Genomic DNA, 21,529 nt, shown 5'->3' with positions numbered 1-21,529 from the left:
TATTGTCAATAAGTAAGTAAATAAATGCCAAATGCGCTTCAAAAGAGGTGTGACCACATTTGATTAGCAAATAGAAAAATATCGAAAGAACTTGAGCTGTATTTGAATCTCAGCTTTGCCACTATCTGTCTTCTCAAGTGTTGTAGTTGTCTTAATAAATGCAGTGTATCAGTGGTAAATTTGGATATATAAACTTTTCTGAATCTTAATTTCTTTTCTGCAGAACAATACCTAGTATATAGTGTGACCACGTGTCCAGGTTTGCTGGGACCTCGGGCTTTCCTGAGATGCTGTTGGTCACCCTATGAGCATATAACAGGCTTTCAAAAATACGTCATGGAAATGTTATTTTGTCTCTCCGAAACTTGTCAGAAAATTGTATGTCAGAAATGTGGGTCTTCTGTGGTTCTATAAAAGTTTTAGAATTATTTGTTCTAGTTCTGTGAACAAAGTCATGGATATTTTGATAGAGATTGCATTAAATCTGTAGATTGCTTTGGGTAGTATGGACATTTTAACAACATTGATCTTTCCAATCCAAGAAGGATCTTGGATCCTTCTGGGTATCTTTCCATTTCTTTGTATCATTTTCAAATTGACCAGTATGTTTTTTGGTTTCAACCATTTTTTTCTGACTGTGCCACGTGGCTTTTGAGATCTTAGCTCCCCAACCAGGGATCAGACCTGGGCCCTCTGCAGTGGAAATATGGAGTCCTAGCCACCGAATCACCAGAGACTCTCCCCAAAATTTTGAAGTTATATATCTTGCAGGATTATGGTAAGAATTAAGTACAATTTTTCATTGAAGCTTCACAGTAAATAAATTGTTATCATTAATAATATTAAATATTTTTTTATCTGTTGACTTGTCTGTTTAGTCACAGAATTGAAATGATGGAAGACAAAACCTTGTAAGTCCAGAATTTGCACAGTGTTTAACACATAACACTAGCACTCCAACTTATTTATTGAATTAACTATTATATTAGCTATAACTAAGGTTATGAAAGTGTGGTAGAATTTAAGAATGGAAAGTTCATTACAAGTTATAATGTAAATTTTATGCTAATGAGTTTGAAGTCTTCCTACAGTATAATGGTAAACTATTGAAAGTTTAAGAGTAAGGGATTGTATTGTGGCCAAGATCCTGATTACTAAATCTTTGGCTAGTCATGTATCTGATTTCACTTAGGTAACTGCCCTGCAGAATTTTAAGGGTATTAAAAACATATGATCATAATATGTATGCTGTAAACTATAAAATATGTATGCTGTAAACTATAAAAAGAAAAATTTTAAAAGAACCTAAATGAAGAGATATACTTTGTTCATGCATTGAAAGATTCAGTACAGTCAAGATGCCAGTTCTCACTAATTTGTATTGTATTGACTATAGGTAAAATTCTCAAGAAGGATTTGTAGATATAGAGAAGTTGACACTAAAATTTATGCAGCAAGGCAAAGAAGTATAATGAGCAAAAAATTCTGAAGAACAAAATTGGAGAAGTTACCCCAATTCTAAGATTTATTTTAAAGCTACTTTAATCAGTGTGATACTAATATATAGAAATATATATAAATGGTGTAAAACAGACAACCCAGAAATAGACCCACATAAAAATAGTCAACTGATTTTTGACAAAGGCACAAGACAACACAATGGAGAAAGAACAATCATTTCAACAAATGGTGTTGGAATAATTGGACATCCTCATACAAAGATAAATAAATAAGTCTTGACACATATTTCACATCTCATACAAAGAATTAACTCAAAATAAATTATAGACTTAAATGTAAAACCTAAATTTAAACATTTGTGGGAAAAAACAAAAGAAAATCTCTGTGGCCTTAAATTTGGCAGTTAAGTTGTTAGATATGTCACAAAAAGCAAGAATGATTCACAGAAGTAAAAAATCATTAATTGGGCCTCTTTACAATCAATTTTTAAATTTTTTTTTTTTACAAAATACACTGTTAAGAAAATGAAAAGACAAGCCACAGATTGGGAAAAACCTTTTGCAAATCAAATATCTAAATAAGGATTTGTATGCAGAATATATTAAGAACACTTATAGCTCAACAATAAGACAACAAAAATACAATTAAAATGCGGGCAAAAGACATAAACACATACTTCACTAAAGATCTTATGGAATTGAAAATACACCTATGAAGGAACGCTCATGATCAGTTATCATTAGGGAAATGCAAATTAAAATCAACATGAGACACTGCTATATACCTATTAAATTTGTTAAGTAATTTAAAAAACTGACAATACCAAATGCTGTCAAGGATGTGAAGCCAAAAAAAAAAGGCTTAGTAATTGCTGATGGGAATGCAAAATGGTACAAACACTTTGGAAGACACGTTAGAAGATTTTATAAAGTTAAATGTACACTTACTATATGACCCAGCAAACATGCAACTAGGCATTTATCCAAATGAATTGAAAACTCATGTTCACAGAAAATAAAATAACATAAATAACCTTACATTTAATGTTCATGGCGGTTTTTTTTCATAATCACACCAAACTGGAAACAATCTAGATATTCTTCTATAGGTGAATGGATAGACAAACCATAATGAATCATGGGATGGAGTATTACTCAGCAGTAAAAAGGAAAAAGCTATTGATTCACCCAGATGTTACTGAACTCAGGTTCAGCTGATCACAGCTCAAAAGCCAATACTGGAGAGACAAGTGTTAGTTGGAAAGGAAAAGTTGTTTTATTCAGGAGGCCAGCTACCTGGGAAGAAGATGGATTCATGTGCAAGAACCAACTCTGAAGATTCTGCTTGACCATGAGAATTTTTAAAGAGAGAAAGGGGAAACTAGTTGCAGCTAATCATTTGGGGAGGAAGTCAGAGTCTTTGTCATCTTTCACTGTGTGCTGACTCCTTGTAATCTTCCTTTAGGTGTTATCTTTTTCACTCAGTTGGAAGCTAAGGGATAGATCTAATCATCTGTTAACTACTTATTCTTCATTCCTACTTTTTTTTTTTTTTTTTTTTGTGGTACGCGGGCCTCTCACTGTTGTGGCCTCTCCCATTGCGGAGCACAGGCTCCAGACGCGCAGACTCAGTGGCCATGGCTCACGGGCCCAGCCTCTCCACAGCATGTGGGATTTTCCCGGACCGGGGCACGAACCCGTGTCCCCTGCATCAGCAGGCGGACTCTCAACCACTGCGCCACCAGGGAAGCCCCCATTCCTACTTCTTTAATCTCAGAAACTCATCAACATTTTAGGCAAGGCATTGTGTAATCAAAAGATTTGAAAGGTATTATTCTAGGGCTAGAGGTTAGTGAAGCATGGGTGCACCAGGCATAAATGTTAAGTTAAAATATAGCTCATTGAAGTCTATTATCTGTTAGCTTTATGGGCTGCTTACAAATCTCCACTGTCAGACATCATTCCATTTCTATAGAATCAGGGGCAAATGTCCATATTCTGTAACAGTTTCAGTTTGAGAAATACTGGTGAGGTCTTTGAGAGAAAAATGTCAACATGCATCTGTAGCATCCTTTGCTGACAACATCTGTTACTCCCTTACATATATAGGCAGAATAAACCACAACTATTTTGATGCCCACAAAGATACAGATTATTATGAGCAATAGTGTTAATCCCATTCTCTTGAGACCAGTTCTTGGAATTGTGCTAGCCATAGAGTCAGTACTGCTCAGGATGGAGCAGCTTATGTCATGGCTACAGTCTGTCACTATGCAGTTAGTTTTTTCACTCTGGTGACAGTTATAGTATCTGTAAAATAAGTCAGGAAAGTGCATTAGACTCTGTTATCTGTGTCCTTTAGGGAGGAATTAAAGATTCCATGACTCTATTGTCCTAATCATTAACTACTTGAGCCTGTTCTTTTGTGACTCAGGGAAGGCTTAGGAGACTTCAGCTTTTCTGCAAGCAAGAGGCAGGGTACATGGAGGAGCCTTTATACTTGGGAGGACCCCACAGGGTTCTGCTCAGTTTCAGATGGAAAAATCTTAATTGCACTTTGAAAAGAGAAAGATGCTAGACCCAAAGGCTATATTTTATATGATTCCATTTATACATTTTTGAAAGGCCAGCTATAGGAATGGAAAATTAATTAGTGGTTGTCAGGGGTTGGAAGAGAGAAGGTGTGATGGCCTACTATAGGGGAAATTTTACAGTGATGCAACAGCTCTGTATGGTACTGAGTCGATGGATATATAACTTCATGAATTTATTAAAACCCATAGATTTATGCATTAAAAAGAGTGAACATTTTAAATCTCATAGCATTGTGGTTGGAAAAAATGCTTGATATGATTTTAAAAGCTAAAAATAGAGCTACAAGTCTCCGAGCTTCCAATGCAGGGCGCACAGGTTCATTCTGGTCGGGGAAATAAGATCTTGCATGCCGTGTGGTATGGCCTAAAAATAAAAATAGAGCTACAATATGACATAGTAATCCCACCACTAGGCATATATCTAGAGTAAACGATAACTCGAAGAGATAGAGACACCCTGATGTTCATTGCAACACTATTTACAATAGCTAGTATGTGGAAGCAATCCAAATGTCCATCAACAGAGGAATGGATAAAGAAGATGTGGTACATATATACAGTGGAATATTAGCCATAAAAAGGAACAAAATAATGCCATTTGCAGAGATGTGGATGGACCTAAAGATGGTCATATAGAGTGAAGTAAGTCAGAAAGAGAAAAACAAATATCATATTACTTATATGTGGAATCTAGAAAAGTGGTACAGATGAACTTATTGGCAAAGTAGAAATAGAGTCACAGTTGTAGAGAACAAACTTATGGTTACCAAAGGGGAAAGGGAGACGAAATGGGAGATTGTGATTGACATATATACACTACTATAAATAGATAACTAATAGAACCTACTGTTTGGCACAGGCAACTCTACTCAATGATCTGAGGTGACCTAAATGGGAAGAAAATCTAAAAAAGAGTAGATATATATTGTATATGAATAACTGATTCACTTTACTGTGCAGCAGAAACTAACACAACATTGTAGATCAACTATACTCCAAAACAAATGAAAAAAAAAACACTAATGCATCACTCTTGTATAGGATAATGAAAGTGGGGGAGGCTGAGTATGTGGGGGGGGGTGGTATATGGGTACGCTATACTTTCTGTTCAATTTTGATGTGAACCTAAAATGGCTCTAAAATATAAAATCTATTTTTTAAAAAGTGAACATTGTTGTATGCAACTTTAAAAATAGCTGCAAAGTCAGGGTATCCCAGGGTAGGATGCAAACAGTAAGAAATGAATTTAACTCTATTACAAAAGCACGCATGATACAATCTCATGGAAAATGTTGAGGAAGAAATATCTGACCTAAGAAACTTTGGAAATGATATTTTGACTAGGAACTGTATGGCTAAAGACCAAAGAAGTGTACACTACTTTATCTAATAAATTTGTTTCCCATAGAGGTCTGGATTAGCAATTCTAAAACTACTTTATATGTATACTAGGACTAAAGAAATAAGTAAATAAATTGTAGATAATGGGAACCAGATTTATCACTGTCCAAGAAAGAAGTTACAAATAAGCAAAGAGAGAAGTCTAAAACAAGGCATGAAGTGCTGGATTAGAGTTGAAGAAATAAATATGAACGAATGCTTATTTTAATATGTGTACAGATAGCCAGCTTCAGAAATACTTATAGATGAGTGTGTATACATGGGGTACTATACATACATATATATACCAGATTTGCCCACTGAGGGCTTAGAAACAGTGATAGCCCATTAGCTATAAGCACACCCACTTTCCAGATCTTGGTTTCTAAATACTATTCTCCAATAAAGAAAATGAAGACGCCTTGGAGAAGTGGCTGATTCTAAGGCTGGAATAGGGAAAAAACAAGACACACACGTAGTACATCTTGTCATGGCAAAAGGAAAGGAATTACTTTTACAAAAAGAATTGGGATATGTGCAAAGAACACAGGAGCTAACCTAAGAAAGCCAAAGCTGGAGCAATTTAAGCAGCAAAATAAATCATGTAGTAGATAATAATCCTGAGAGATAAACCTGAGAGAATAAAATGTATATGTTACATTACATGGTAAATGGAATATATTATTTCAGACAGGTTTAAGGTTGCTAATCAGCTAACTTTGAGATGAGAAAGTTATTGTGGATTTTGTGGGTAGGACCAATGCAATCACAAAGGTCCTTATTAGTGGAAAAAGGAAGGAGTCTCAGTGTCTGAGTACTGCAGTATAAAACGGCTCACTGGATTTTGCTGCCTTAAAGATAGAAGGGGACTAGGAGCAAAGACATGCGGATGGCCTCTAGAAGCTACAAAAGGCAAGAAAATGGATTCTCTGCTAGAATTTCCAGAAAGAATTAGCCCTGCCAAGACTTTGATTTGAGCCCAATGAGACCAGTCTCAGATTTCTGACCTCCATAACTACAAGATAATCACTTTGTGCTCTTTTAAGCTACTGTTTGTGGTAACTTTTTACAGCACCAAACGGAAATAATATAAACGTAAAGAATAAAATAAATATAATGAGTGCATACTGCGATAAATTATTAAATAAATAAGTGAATGGGTGAAAAAGGGCAAATATTCCTTGTTGGTGAATTCTAAGTAATATGTGTACATAATCCCCCCGTCAAGGAGATGAAGCTTAATTCTTCTACCCTTGAGTTAGACTTAGTGACTTGATTTCAAACAATGAAGTATGGAAAAAGGAAAATAGTAACTTTTCAGTGGGAAATCTGGCAGGCACCAAGTGATTAAGATTAACAACTCCAATGATATGTTGATATAGTATGATTCCTGATGTGATACTGTAAGAAGAGCACTTTGCCTGTCTGGCATTTTCCACACAACTCAGAACCATAGTCTGATCATGAGAAAACATCAGGCAATGTCCCCTATTTGAGAGACCATACGTTAATTACCTGGCCAGTACTATTCAACACTGTCAAAATTATGAAAGGAAAGAAGACTGATAAATTGTCATAGATTGAAGGAGACTAGGAAGACATGATTACTAAATGCAATGTGGTACCCTGGATTGGATCCTAGAAAAGGAAAAGGATGTCAGTGGAAAACTGATGAAATTTGAATAAAGTCTATTGTCTAGTTAATAGTACTATACAATGTTACTTTCTTTGTTTTAATGAAGTACCATGTTTATGTAAATTGTTAGCCTTAGGGAAAGATGGGGTAAGTCTGCATAGGAACACTTGTACTAGCAAATCTTTTCTGCAAGCCTAAAACTATTCCAAAATGTTTAAAATTATTTTTAAAATATGTTTACATAGAGACTGTACATAATAGATTTAGCCATATTAGCCAAAACCTGGTAAAAATCCAAAGGTACATGAATGAACAAACAAAGTGTGGAATATTCAAAACAACTGAATACCATTCAGCAATTAAAATAAACCACTAATATATGCAACAGTGTGAATAAATCTCAAAAACCCATGTTGAGCAAAGGAAGCCAGCCACAAACGAATGCATACTATTTGTAGATTTGTATGAAATGTAAGCAAATATTTATAAAATACTAAGCAAATTTATGATGAGAGTAGAGCAGTGGTTTCCTGGGGCTGGGAGTGGGAGGAGATTGACTGCAGAGGGCCAAACTGGAACTTAAGTTTAGTCATACTCATAATATACTTTCCCGAATATTCATTTAGAGTCTTGTGATAAATATCTTTTGGAAACCCAACCACTAGAGTGGGCAGATTGTCTACACACAGCTCATTATAGAGAGACCTGGTAATGCCTATCCCAGTTTGGTAATTAAATAACATTTGATATAACCAACCTGCTTCCAGCAGTGTCCCTTCAAGTAAAGGGCTTGAAATGCTCGATTTGACGTCTATCTGACACTACTACCTTCAAAAATGCAGGTGTGAGGTAATCTGACCTAATACTCCAAATGACAGGGCATGAACTCCAAATGATGACATTCATTTGTATGAACATTTTCTGAGGCTGGTGGCTTCTCCATTCTTATGATTTTGTAATAATGAACCAATAGAATAATTTGGAATCTACCTTTGCTTCTGTGAAAAATAACAATCTGTAGTAAACTGTACTCAGACTGATTATCTGTATTGAAATGTATTTTTCCTCCAAAAAGGATATGGGATGTGAGAGTAGAGGTTGTGCCTCCACTCAGAAGGTCTAGTTTTACTCAGGGCTCAACAACTTGTTTGTACTTACATAACCAGGCAACCTTTACCCAGCGCCTCAGAGGAACTCCCTACATCTTCCTTTTCCCAGTAAAATACTTCCCTGATTTATAATCCCTAGGCCCAAGAAATAGAAGTGGTAGAGGGGCTAGTTCAAGAGCTAGCAGATCAAAATGCAACCAGGTCATTTTCCTTATGAAGCAGATTCTGAGACAGGGGTGAGTACTCAGTTGAGAAAAGCCCTAGAGGGACTTGGCTGTGAGATGTTAGCTCCCAACTCTCCCAACAACAGGAGGATTGAGTGTCAGTGGGCAAAGCATCACTACTCGTTAAATAATTGCCAGCCCAGCCCAGCTCCAGGCATGGGCTGGGGAATTTTTTTGGTTTTTGGTTTTTGGTTTTTATCATAGTGGCAGTGGGTACTATTCTGCCCAGGGCAATGCGGGAAAGGAAAAAGGTAAGAACAAAAAAACTTTCCCCAGACTATTGACATTCATGGGGCTCTGATTTCTTCCTATCTGGACTGGTGTTTTGACTCTTCTTAGAATCCTCACCATTTTCTTTTTACGGATTTATCAGAATTTTTACATTAAGTTCTGTGATCCATCAACTTCTCTCTTACTTCTATAGCCTTCCCTGAGCTGGCTGCAACAAGAAGTCAAGTGTTAAATTGCTACTTTTTCAGGAATCATAAGATTCTAACAAAACAAGAATAAAAATTTTCAAACCAAATGTGAATATAGGAAGGGAACCACCTTCTAGGGTTCGGGGGAGGAGCAAAGAGAATCTCAAGATAAACAGAGTGAAGGGTGGTGCTTGGCTTTTTGAAATAATTTCATGAAAATCCTGTGACCTTCAGAATTTGAAAAAAATAGAACAAAAAGAAAATACATACGGTAAGAAAATATTGAATAGAAGATTCAAAATCAGTAAAATGAATATATTATGACCCATATGAGATTATATATGTAAAATTATAAAATAACATTAAAATAAAAAACATTAAAATATAATATATCAGAAATTTCAATGAAATTTATTAAACTCATGTGGTATATTAATTTTTAAAATTTATTTAATTTTTAAAATTTATTTTTGGCTGTTGGGTCTTCGTTGCTACACGTGGGCTTTCTCTAGTTGCTGTGAGCAGGGTTACTCTTCATTGTAGTGTGCAGGCTTCTCATTGCAGTGGCTTCTCTTGTGGAGCACAGGCTCTAGGCACATAGGCTTCAGTAGTTGTGGCTCATGGGCTCAGTAGTTGTGGCTTGTGGGCTCCAGAGAGCAGGCTCAATAGTTGTGGTGCACGGACTTAGTTGCTCTGCGGCATGTGGGATCTTCCCAGACCAGGGCTCGAACCCATGTCCTCTACATTGGAAGGCAGATTCTTAACCACTGCACCACCAGGGAAGCACTTGAATATTGGTTTTAAGATAAATAAGTGTTGATTGTTTCATCTCTAAAGGAAAAAGTAATTTCTATAATCCAAAGGTTAAGCATGACTAATTTTTGGCAAGGAAGGATGGGCATATAACATAGACCAGGTAGGGTGGACTTCTTCACAGTGGTAGGATTGAAATAGCATTTCAGTGAATTTTTACCAAATTATTTTTAGTAATTTTTTCTATCTTGAAGCATTTATGATTCACATACTGCTGCGGAATGGAAATGTAGTTTATGCATCACAATTAACATAAAGGATTATATAATTTTGGTGGGGCATTGGGTTTGCTTTTAAACTTTCCCCAGTTAATTCCAGTGTGCAACCAGAGTTGAAAATCACTATGCACTAAATGCTTTATATATGTGTTTTATTTAAACTTTAGAAAAACCCACTGAGGCTAGCATTGTTTTCCTGACTTTATGATGAGGATACTGACTCAGAGAGGTTAAGTAACTTGACTAAGGCGCCAAGTTGGGAATTTGAACTGCATCTTAATGACTTGACAGCCTGTTGCCATAACCAGTGCACCATTCTATTCAGGAGTGATACCATTTGTGGAATTCAATTAAGGGCCCGCCCTGAATGGGACTATATTGCTAGTGTCCCACTGACACTCACCTACTGATAAACGCCTTACTGCAGCCTTTCCTCTCCAGTGGACTTGTTTAAAAACTTATACCGGTACAGATGATTTGGGCTTTACTGGCTCAAAAGTGAAACTAGGCCATCTTTCCATAGAGCAGCCAAGCTCCCGTCTTGAGCAAAGCAAAACTAGCCGCAGGGGAAGGCTGCGTTATATCTATTTAAGTATATCTTCTTGATGTGAATAGTGTTCCTCATGCTCAGAGTAAATTAGTTTAGTCAGGTCCAAGTCAGAGACTCAAGAAGAGACATTTGGATTCAGATAGCTGGCCAGAATGCAGATGCCCCAAAGTATTTCCATAAACCATCACACTGACAATAAAACCCAGAGGATTTTTTTGGAGCTCAACCTTTGGTTTTACAATTTCACTCTGAAGTAATTTACGCAGTGAAAAAAGAGCACTTTACGTTTAACTCTCCTTGGGTTACTGTGGACTTAACTCAAGACGCCTCTTCTCTGGGAGCTAGAGAGATGAGAAGACCCTCAGTCTTTGGACCTGGCTTTACACTCTTTACATTTGATTCATACTCACAAAAGTCATTTCGTACACATGGCCTCATGAGTTCATAGGTTACTATAAGAAGCTAAATTTCTATGCTATATATTTTAAATGAAACTTATAAGCCTCCCAAAAAAGAAAGAAAGGAAGGGAGGGAAATACTTTATCCACTAACCCTCAATGACAGTATAAAATAAACATAATAAAAAACTGGTTCCATTTCTTTCCATTCTTTTTTTTGTGTGTGTGTAGTACGCAGGCCTCTCACTGTTGTGGCCTCTCCCGTTGTGGAGCACTGGCTCCGGATGCACAGGCTCAGCAGCCATGGTTCACGGGCCCAGCCGCTCCACAGCATGTGGGATCTTCCCAGACCGGGGCACGAACCCATGTCTCGTGCATCGGCAGGCGGACTCTCAACCACTGCGCCACCAGGGAGGCCCTCTTTCCATTCTTGTTTCTTTAATTCTTCTCTTTTGATGTTTCTCTTTGTGTTCTCTACTGGTGGTCTTCTCTAGAGGGAGCACTATGCCTGCTATGCACTCCTCCTTTCAGAGCAGCTCCACAAGATGGAGCTTTGTGTGAATTTTATTATTTATTTATTTATTTTTTTTGCGGTACGCGGGCCTCTCACTGTTGTGGCCTCTCCCATTGCAGAGCACAGGCTCTGATGCGCAGGCTCAGCGGCCATGGCTCACGGGCCCAGCCGCTCCGCGGCATGTGGGATCTTCCCGGACCGGGACACAAACCCATGTCCCCTGCATCGGCAGGTGGACTCTCAACCACTGCGCCACCAGGGAAGCCCTATTAGTCTTTTCTTGCTGCAAGAAAATGCTCTCACCCTCTGCTTCATTGACTACTGAGTTTCTGCCTTAAGTAATCTTGTTGTTGTCACAGAATCTGTACTATTATTTTCTCAGATTTCAAATTCGTGGAGATCTTTCAGAGATCTTCAACAAATGAAGTTGGTTTGTTTTTTCCCTTTGCCTTTTCCTTCCCATTGCTCTCCTTGTCATTTTTCCTCTATAGACTCCTGGAAAGTTCCTCTGCTCTTCATACTGTCCTCAGGAGGAGTATTCAATGTCCTACACTTTTTGACATAAACATTTTTCTCATGTGACATGGTTTTCATTTCCTTCATTCTCTCCCCATGCCCTGAAATCTTCCTAGTCTGCCCCCACCTCGATTCCATTTTATTCTTCTTTTCTGAATTACTCATGTATACAGCAAATATTTATTGAGCAGTGACATGCTAGGCACTGAAGGAAAAGACAGAATTATAAATCTCTCCCTTCATGCAGCTCCAGTTTGGCTTTTCCAAATGAGCTCAAACAGTTGTTGCTATTTCCAAACCTTCATTTTTCTTCCTGAAACTTCTCAGTGGACTGTTTTTCTTACCTCCAGGCTATCCTGTTGACATCAATCAGTGCTTGAACCATGGCAGTTACAATAAAAAGAGGTACCTGAACCTCTTAACTGGTACTTTGGAGGAAGCCTCAGTACCGTCCCTGGAAGCAATAATAAGAGCAGCAGATGAATCTTCTTGCAAAAGGATAATACAACAAATGATTTCAAAGTTGAATTTAAGATTCAAAGATGTGGTATTAGACCAGGCCCCAGAATTCCCCTTTGTCAATGCCTGGGAAGACCCTGGGCAAGCCTAGCCACTTCCCACTCATTTGGTTGACACAAGTTGTTGTCCTTTCTCAGAAGACGCTAACCACTCCACTGAAGGAATCTGTGCCTCCATTCAGCTTTGTGTGGTCTCCGATCTCCCTTCAGAGGGAAATAAATACCAAACCCTATAGTCCACTTGACTCTGTAACTAACCCTAGAGTTACTCTTTTCCTCCTTCTTTCCTTAGAGTTAAATTTTGTCGAAAGTTGGCAGGCAATTCTTCCTCTCTTCCCTCTTTTGGTCAAAAGAGGATGCTACAGAAATATGACAAAAGAACATTTTAGGAGTACCATGTGCCAGAGCATTCTAAGTACATATTTCATTTAAACTTCTTAACAATCATATGTGGTACTATCATTACACCCATTTTGCAGACGAGGAAATTGAGGCACAGAGAGGCTACATAAATTATAGAAGTATGTTGTGGAACCAGAATTTGACACTCCCAGTAGCACTCTGGTACCCAAAGTTTAGCCACACACTCTATGTCCTCCCATAGTGACTCTAGTTCCTTCCAGCATCCTGGATTATGGTAGGGAACACCCGAAGCTTTTGTCTCCCAAATCCACAGTGGCTGCATCCTTAAAGGATCTCTCAGTGCCCTTCAAAATACTAGCACTCCAGTAGTTGGAGACATTGTGTCTACCTTCCCTTCAAAAGTATACTGTCACTAAATATTTATAACAATTTTTACTTATTAAAGTTAAGAATAAAATTCCTCTCATAGACATGACAAAATTTTATAAGGTGTTTAAACTTGTTGAAAAGAAAATAAATGCAGAGATGATTAGTTCACCATCATTTTTCTACCTCACCTTTGATTTCTAGACCCTGCTATGCCCCTTTGGACACGAAATTAGTGTGGGGAGAAGGATGGAGAGAGACTAGGGAAGGGAAAATAAAGGAAGGGGGGAAGGTAAGGACAAGAAACTTGTCTAAAGAAAATGCCATCTTACAGGGGAAGGTATTTTTCAGTGATTCCCAGTGTGTACTTAGATTTCATCTACAATCATGAAATTCTCAGAGTTTTTGTTTTGTTTTGATTTTTTTTTAAATCCATATCACTCTTCCCCAGAGGGCTGCTAACCAATAACAACTGGTTCTGGCTCTGCACTTAAGACCTTCCTGGGCCTTTTGCTCCTGAGAGCAGGCACTGCTTATTGAGTATGGTTTATACTCTGTGAGTGTTATAGGCCTTGGTTTATGCACATGTGACTCTGTCTTGCTCAGTGCAAGGTTTCAGAAAGGCTAGGAACCCATGTCTCTGCCCATTGAGACATTAACATGCAAGTCAAAGAGAATGCAAGTTTTTATAAAAAGAAAAAAAGATGTAGTGGATTCCTATGGTAAAACCATCAAAACACATTTATTTTACACCCTCCTTCCCACAGCCCCACTCTTCTTCTAAACGTTTATATGAATGATTATCCTTCCCCTGTATTTTAGATGGAAACGTGGGCTGTCCAAACACTTCTCCACACTTGAACTTAGCCAAAAGGCCAAGAGATTGTCCTATGATTTTCTGATCACTCATGTCAGTTAAGTGACTATCAACACTGTATCAGAGAATTCACTTTTAATTTAGAAATTAAGACTTGAATCTGACACAATCCACATTTCAACCTTCATTCAAAGGTAAGACCTCTAGGCCTCCCCACCATAACTTCTGGGAGGAACCTTCTGGGAGGAACAAGATAGCTTCATCTCTAGTTTCATTTCTGGCTCTGACTGTCACATGGACGCATCCCCAAATTCTTAGATTCTGGGCCCTCCTCTGATGTAGCAGGTGCTTCTCAGCTGGTCACTCCTCCACCCACTCAGCATTAAAAATGCCCCCTAGTTTCTGAAAACACCTAAACCCAGCAGCCACACTCATAAAATATGACCATTTAAGCAGAAGTCAGTCTGTTTTTTTTTTTAACATCTTTATTGGAGTATAATGGTTTTACAATGCTGTGTTAGTTTCTGATTTTAACAAACTGAATCAGCTATACATATACATATATCGCCATATCTCCTCCCTTTTGCGTCTCCCTTCCCATCCTCCCTATCCCACGCATCTAGGTGGTCACAAAGCACGGAGCTAATCTCCCTGTGCTATGTGGCTGCTTCCCACTAGCTATCGGTTTTACATTTGGTACTGTATATATGTCCATGCAACTCTCCCACTTCTTCCCAGCTTACCATTCCCCCGCCCTGTGTCCTCAAGTTCATTCTCTACTTCTGCATCATTATTCCTGTCCTGCCCCTAGGTTCTTCAGAACCCCCCCTTCTTTTTTTAGATTCCATATATATGTGTTAGCATAAGGTATTTCTTTTTCTCTTACTGACTTACTTTACTCTGTATGACAGGTTCTAGTCCATCCACCTCACTAAAAATAACTCAATTTCATATTTTTTCACGGCTGAGTAATATTCCATTGTATATATGTGCCACATGTTCTTTACCATTCATCTGTCGATGGACACTTAGGTTGCTTCCATGTCCTGGCTATTGTAAACACTGCTGCAATGAACACTGTGGTACATGACTCTTTTTGAATTATGGTTTTCTCAGGGTATATGCCCAGTAGTGGGATTGCTGGGTCATACGGTAGTTCTATTTTTAGTTTTCTAAGGAACCATCATACTATTCTCCATAGTAGCTGTATCCATTTATATACCCACCAACAGTACAAGAGGATTCCCTTTTATCCACACCCTCTCCAGCATTTTTGTTTGTAGAATTTTTGATGATGCTTTTTCTGACCGGTGTGAGGTGATAGCTGATTGTAGTTTCGAATTGCATTTACCTAATGATTAGTGATATTGAGCATTCTTTCATGTGTTTGCTGGCAATCTGTATAACTTCTTTGCAGAAAGGTCTATTTAGGTCTTCTGCTCATTTTAGGATTGGGTTGTCTGGTTTTTTTTATATTGAGCTGCATTAGCTGCTTGTAAATTTGGCGATTAATCCTTGTCAGTTGCTTCATCGGCAAATGTTTTCTCCGTTTCTGAGGGTTGCCTTTTGGTCTTGTTTATGGTTTCCTTGCCGTGCAAAGCTTTTAAGTTTCTTTAGGTCCCATTTGTTTATTTTTGTTTTTATTTCCATTCTCTAGGAAGTGGGTCAAAAAGGATCTTGCTGTGATTTATGTCATACAGTGTTCTGCCTATGTTTTCCTCTAAGAGTTTTATAGTGTCTGGCCTTATATTTAGGTCTTAAATCCATTCTGACTTTATTTTTGTGTATGGTGTTAGGGAATGTTCTAATTTCATTCGTTTACGTCTAGTTGTCCAGTTTTCCCAGAACCGCTTATTGAAAAGTCTGTCTTTTCTCCATTGTATGCTCTCTCCTCCTTTGTCAAAAATAAAGGACCCTATGTGCGTGGGCTTATCTTTCGGCTTTCTATCGTGTTCTATTGATCTATATTTCTGATTTTGTTCCACTACCATACTGTCTTGATTACTGTAGCTTTATAGTATACTCTGAAGTGCGGGAGCCTGATTCCTCCAGCTCCGTTTTTCTTATCAAGATTGCTTTGGCTATTCGGGGTCTTTTGTGTCTCTTGCAAATTTTGAAATTTTTGGTTCTATTTCTGTGAAAAATGCCATTAGTAGTTTGATACAGATTGCATTCAATCTGTAGATTGCATTGGGTAGTACAGTCATTTTCACAATGTTGATTCTTCCAATCAATTCTTCCAAGAACATGGTATATCTCTCCGTTTGTATCATCTTAAATTTCTTTCATCAGTGTCTTATAGTTTTCTCCTTACAGGTCTTAGCTCTTCTCTAAATGTCTGATAGAATTCGCCTGTGAAACAATCAGGTCCTGGGCTTTTGTTTGTTGGAATATTTTTAATCATAGTCTCAATTTCAGTGCTTGTGATTGGTGTGTTTATATTTTCTGTTTCTTCCTGGTTCAACCTTGGAAGGTTGTGCTTTTCTAAGAATTTGTCCACTTCATCCAGGCTGTCCACTTTACTGGCTTATAGTTGCTTGTAGTAATCTCTCATGATACTTTGTAGTTCTGCAGTGTCAGTTGTTACCTCTCCGTTTTCATTTCTAATTCTATTGATTTGAGTCTTCTCCCTTTTTTTCTTGATGAGTCTGGTTAATGGTTTATCAATTTTATCTTCTCAAAGAACCAGCTTTTAGTTTTATTGATCTTTGTTATTGTTTCCTTCATTTCTTTTTCATTTATTTCTGATTTGATCTTTATGATTTCTTTCCATCTGCTAACTTTAGGGTTTTTTGTTCTTCTTTGTCTAATTGCTTTAGGTGTAAGGTTATTAGGTTGTTTATTTGAGATGTTTCTTGTTTCTTGACATAGGATTGTATTGCTATCAACTTCACTCTTAAAACTGCCTTTGCTGAATCTCATAGGTTTGGGGTCGTTGTTTTTTCATTGTCATTTGTTTCTAGGTATTTTTTTTTTAATTCCCTCTTTGACTTCTTCAGTGATCTCTTGGCTATTGAGTAGTGTATTGTTTAGCCTCCAAGTGTTTATATTTTTTACATATTTTTTTCCTGTAATTGATATCTAGCCTCATAGCACTGTGGTCAGAAAAGGTACTGGATATGATTTCAATTTTCTTGAATTTACCAAGGCTTGATTTGTGACCTAAGGTATGATATACCCTGAAGAATGTTCCATGAGCACTTGAGAAGAAAGCGTATCCTGTTGTTTTTGAATGGAACGTCCTATAAATATCAATTACGTCCATCTTGTTTAACGTATCATTTAAAGCTTGTGTTTCCTTATTTATTTTCATTTTGGATGATCTGTCGTTTGGTGAAAGTGGAGTGTTAAAGTCCCTTACGATGAGTTTGTTATTGTTGATTTCCCCTTTTATGGCAGCTAGCATTTGCCTTATGTATTGAGGTGTTCCTATGTAGGGTGCATAAATATTTACAATTGTTATATCTTCTTCTTGGACTGATCCCTTGATCACTATGGATTGTTCTTCTTTGTCCCTTTTAATAGTCTTTATTTTACAGTCTATTTTGTCTGATATGAGAATTGCTACTCCAGCTTTCTTTGGATTTCCATTTGCATGGAATATCTTTTTCCATCCCCACTTTCAGTCTGTATGTGCCGCCAGGTCTGAAGTGGATCTCTGTAGAGAGCATATATATGGGTCTTGTTTCCATACCCATTGAGCCAGTCTATGTCTCTTGGTTGGAGCATTTAATACACTTAACATTTAATTATCGATATGTATGTTCCTATTACCATTTTCTTATTTGCTTTGGGTTTGTTATTGTAGGTCTTTTCCTTCTCTTGTGTTTCTTGCCTAGAGAAGTTCCTTTAACATTTGTTGTAAAGCTGGTATAGTGGTGCTGTAATTTCTTAGCTTTTGCTTGTCTGTAAAGTTTTTAATTTCTCCACCAAATCTGAATGAGATGCTTGCTGGGTAGAGTAATCTTGGTTGTAGGTTTTTCCCTTTCATCACATTAAATATGTCCTGCCACTCCCTTCTGGCTTGCAGAGTTTCTGCTAAAAGATCAGCTGTTATCCTTATGTGGATTCCCTTGTATATTATTTGTTGTTTTTCCCTTGTTGCCGTTAATATATTTTCTTTGTATACAATTTTTGATAGTTTGATTAATATGTGCCTTGTATGTCCTTGGATTTATCCTGTATGAGACTCTCTGTGCTTCCTGGAACTTGATTAGCTATTTCCTTTCCCTTATTAGGGATGTTTTCAATTATAATCTTTTCAAATATTTTCTCAGTCCCTTTCTTTTTCTCTTCTTCTTCTGGGCCCCCTATAATTTGAATGTTGGTGTGTTTAATTTCTCTCAGAGGTCTCTAAGACTGTCCTCAATTCTTTTCATTCCTTTTTCTTTACTCTGCTCTGCATAGTTATTTCTTCTATTTTATCTTCCAGCTCACTTATCCTTTCTTCTGTCTCAGTTGTTCTACTATTGATTCCTTCTGGAGAATTTTTATTTCATATATTTATTTTTATTTCATATATTTATTTCATATTTTTATTTCATCATTGTTTGTTTGCTTTTTAGTTCTTCAGGTCCTTGCTAATCTTTTCTTGTAGTTTCTCCATTCTATGTCCAAGATTTTGGATCATCTTTACTATAATTAGTCTAAATTCTGTTTCAAATAGACTGCTATTTCCTCTTCATTTGTTTGGTCTGGTGGGTTTTTACCTTGCTCCTTCATCTGCTGTGAGTTTCTCTGTCCTCTCATTTTGCTTAACTTGCTGTGTTTGGGGGGGGTCTCCTTTTTGCAGGCTGCAGGTTTGTACTTCCTGTTGTTTTTGGTGTCTGCTCACTGTGGCTAACATTTGTTTAGTGGATTGTGTAGGCTTCCTGGTGGAGGGGACTGGTGCCTGTGTTCTGGTGGATGAGGCTGGATCTTGTCTTTCTGGTGGGCAGGACCTCGTATGTTGGTGTGTTTTGGGTTGTCAGTGACCTTGTTATGATTTTAGGCAGCCTCTCTGCTAATGAGTGGGGTTGTGTTCCTGTCTTGCTAGTTGTTTGGCACAGAGTGTCCAGCACTGTAGCTTGCTGGTCCTTAAGTGGAGCTGGATTTTAGCATTGAGATGGAGCTTTCTGGGAGAGTTTTTGCTGTTTGATATTACAAGGAGCTGGGAGGTCTCTGGTCAACCAATGTCCTGAACTTGGCTCTTCCACCTCAGGGCACAGGCCTGACACCCGGGCTGAGCAGCAAGACCCTGTTAGCCACAGGGCTCAGAAGAAAAGGGAGAAAAACAGAAAGAAAGAAGAAAGAAAGAAAGAAAGAAGAAAGAAAGAAAGAAAAAGAAAGAAGAAAGAAAGAGTAAAATAAAGGTTTTAATGTAAAGAATAAAAAATAATTATTAAAAATAAAAAAATTTTAAAGTAATTAAAAAGAAAAAAAAGAGAACCAATCAAAAAACAAACCAACCAATGTTAACAAGCACTAAAAACTATACTAAGTACATAAATAAATAAATAAATATTGGACAGACTTAACCTTAAGACAAATAGTAAAATCAAAGATATACAGAGATCACACAAAGAAAAATACACATGCACAATCAGAAATAAAGGAAAATAATATATATCTATATTTTTTAAAAAAGAAGAGAGCAACAAAATCAATAAACAAATCTGCCAATTATAAGAAAATCTAAATACTAAACTAAGATACACATATAACTAGAAACAAATAAGATGCAGAAAGTAATGCCCAAGTCTACAGTTGCTCCCAAAATCCACTGTCCCAATTTTGGGATGATTCCTTGTCTATTCAGTTATTCCACAGATTCAGGTACATCAGTTGATTGTGGAGATTTAATCCACTGGTCCTGAGGCTTTGGGGAGAAATTTCCCTTTCTCTTCTTTGTTGGCACAACTCCTGGGGTTCAGCTTTGGATCTGGCCCTTCCTCCGCATGTAGGTCACCTGACCATGTCTATTTTTCACACAGACAGGACAGGGTTAAAGTAGCAACTGATTACGTGGCTCTGGCTCACTCAGGCTGGGGGAGAAAGGGGTATGGAATGCAGGGTGAGCCTGCAGCAGCAGAGGTCAACATGATGTTGCAGCAGCCTCTGGTGTGCCATGTGTTCTCCTGGGGAAGTTGTCCCTGGATCACAGGACCCTGGCAGTGGCAAGCTGCACAGGCTCCCAGGCAGGGAGGTGTGGTATCAGCCTGTGCTTGCACAGAGGTTTCAGGTTGGCTGCAACAGCAGCCTTAGCGTTTCATGCCTGTCTCTGGTGTCCGTGTTGGTAGCCGTGGCTCGCGCCCATCTCTGAAGCTCATTTAAGCAGTGCTACAAATCCCCTCTTCTCATACACCCCAAAACAATGGTCTCTTGCCTCTTAGCAGGTCCAGACATTTCACAGGACTCCCTTCTGGCTAGCTGTGGAGCACTAGCCCCCTTCAGGCTGTGTTCACCGAGGCAACCCCAGTCCTCTCACGGGGATCTGACCTCCGCAGCTGGAGCCTCAACTCCCAGCCCCCACTCGCCCCAGCAGGTAAGCAGACAAGCCTCTCAGGCTGGTGAGTGCTAGTCGGCTCCAATCCTCTGTGCAGGAATATCTCCTCTTTGCCCTCTGCACCCTTGTTGCTGCACTCTCCTCCATGGCTCTGAAGCTTTTCCCCTTCCCACTCCTAGTCTCCACCACTGAAGGGTCTTCCTAGTGTGTAGAAACTTTTCCTCCTTCACAGCTCTCTCCCAGAGAGGCAGATCCCATCCCTATTCTTTTATCTCTGTTTTTTCTTTTTCTTTTGCCCTACACAGGTACGTGTGCAGTTTCTTGCCTCTTGGGAAGTCTGAGGTCTTCTTCCAGTGTTCAGTAGGTGTTCTGTAGGAGTTGTTCCACATGTAGATGTATTTCTGATGTATTTGTGGGGAGGAAGGTGATGTCCACGTCTTACTCCTCTACCATTTTGAAGGTCTTCTCCCCAGACTTCAGTCTTAATCTTCCCATTGCTATCTCCATATCTGCTCTCTGGAACATACATGCTTTTGACCCACAGTCACAGGAGAATTCAGAACTTTGCAGTAAGACCTTCTCTAGCACATCCTTTCCTCAGCCACTGTAGGCAGGCATTAGACAAGCACCAATACCCTGCATTTTCCAACTGCAGGGAATACTTTTCAAGTGTTTCAATGAGCATTTTCAAATGACATGCTTATCACATCACCAGGCTTGAACTAAGTGGACTTGGTCCTTCTACTCTCCACAGGCTACCTCACCTAATAAATCACCTTCCAAGATACTCTTCTTTTTCATTTTTTTTTAAATTGAGGTATAATCAATTTGCAATATCATATGTTTCAGGTGTACAATATAGTGATTAACAATTTTTAAAGATTATACTCATTTTATACTCTTAACCCCATTAACCGTTTTTTGCCCCTCCCCTTCCCTCTCCCCAGTGATAAGCACAAGTTTGTTCTCTATATCTGTGAGTCTGTTTCTTTTTTTAATATTCACTAGTTTGTTGTTTTTTTAGATTCTACATATGTGATACCATATAGTATTTGTCTTTCTCTGTCTAACTTATTTCACTAAGCGTAATACCCTCCAAGTCCTTTCATGTTGTTGCATATGGCAAGATTTCATTCCTTTTTATGACTGA

Source organism: Grampus griseus (genome assembly GCF_964374135.1).
Source record: "Grampus griseus genome assembly, chromosome: 8".
NCBI classification, from domain to species: domain Eukaryota; kingdom Metazoa; phylum Chordata; class Mammalia; order Artiodactyla; family Delphinidae; genus Grampus; species Grampus griseus.
The sequence above is the reverse complement of the archived record's forward strand: the minus strand, read 5'-3'. Positions refer to the sequence as shown.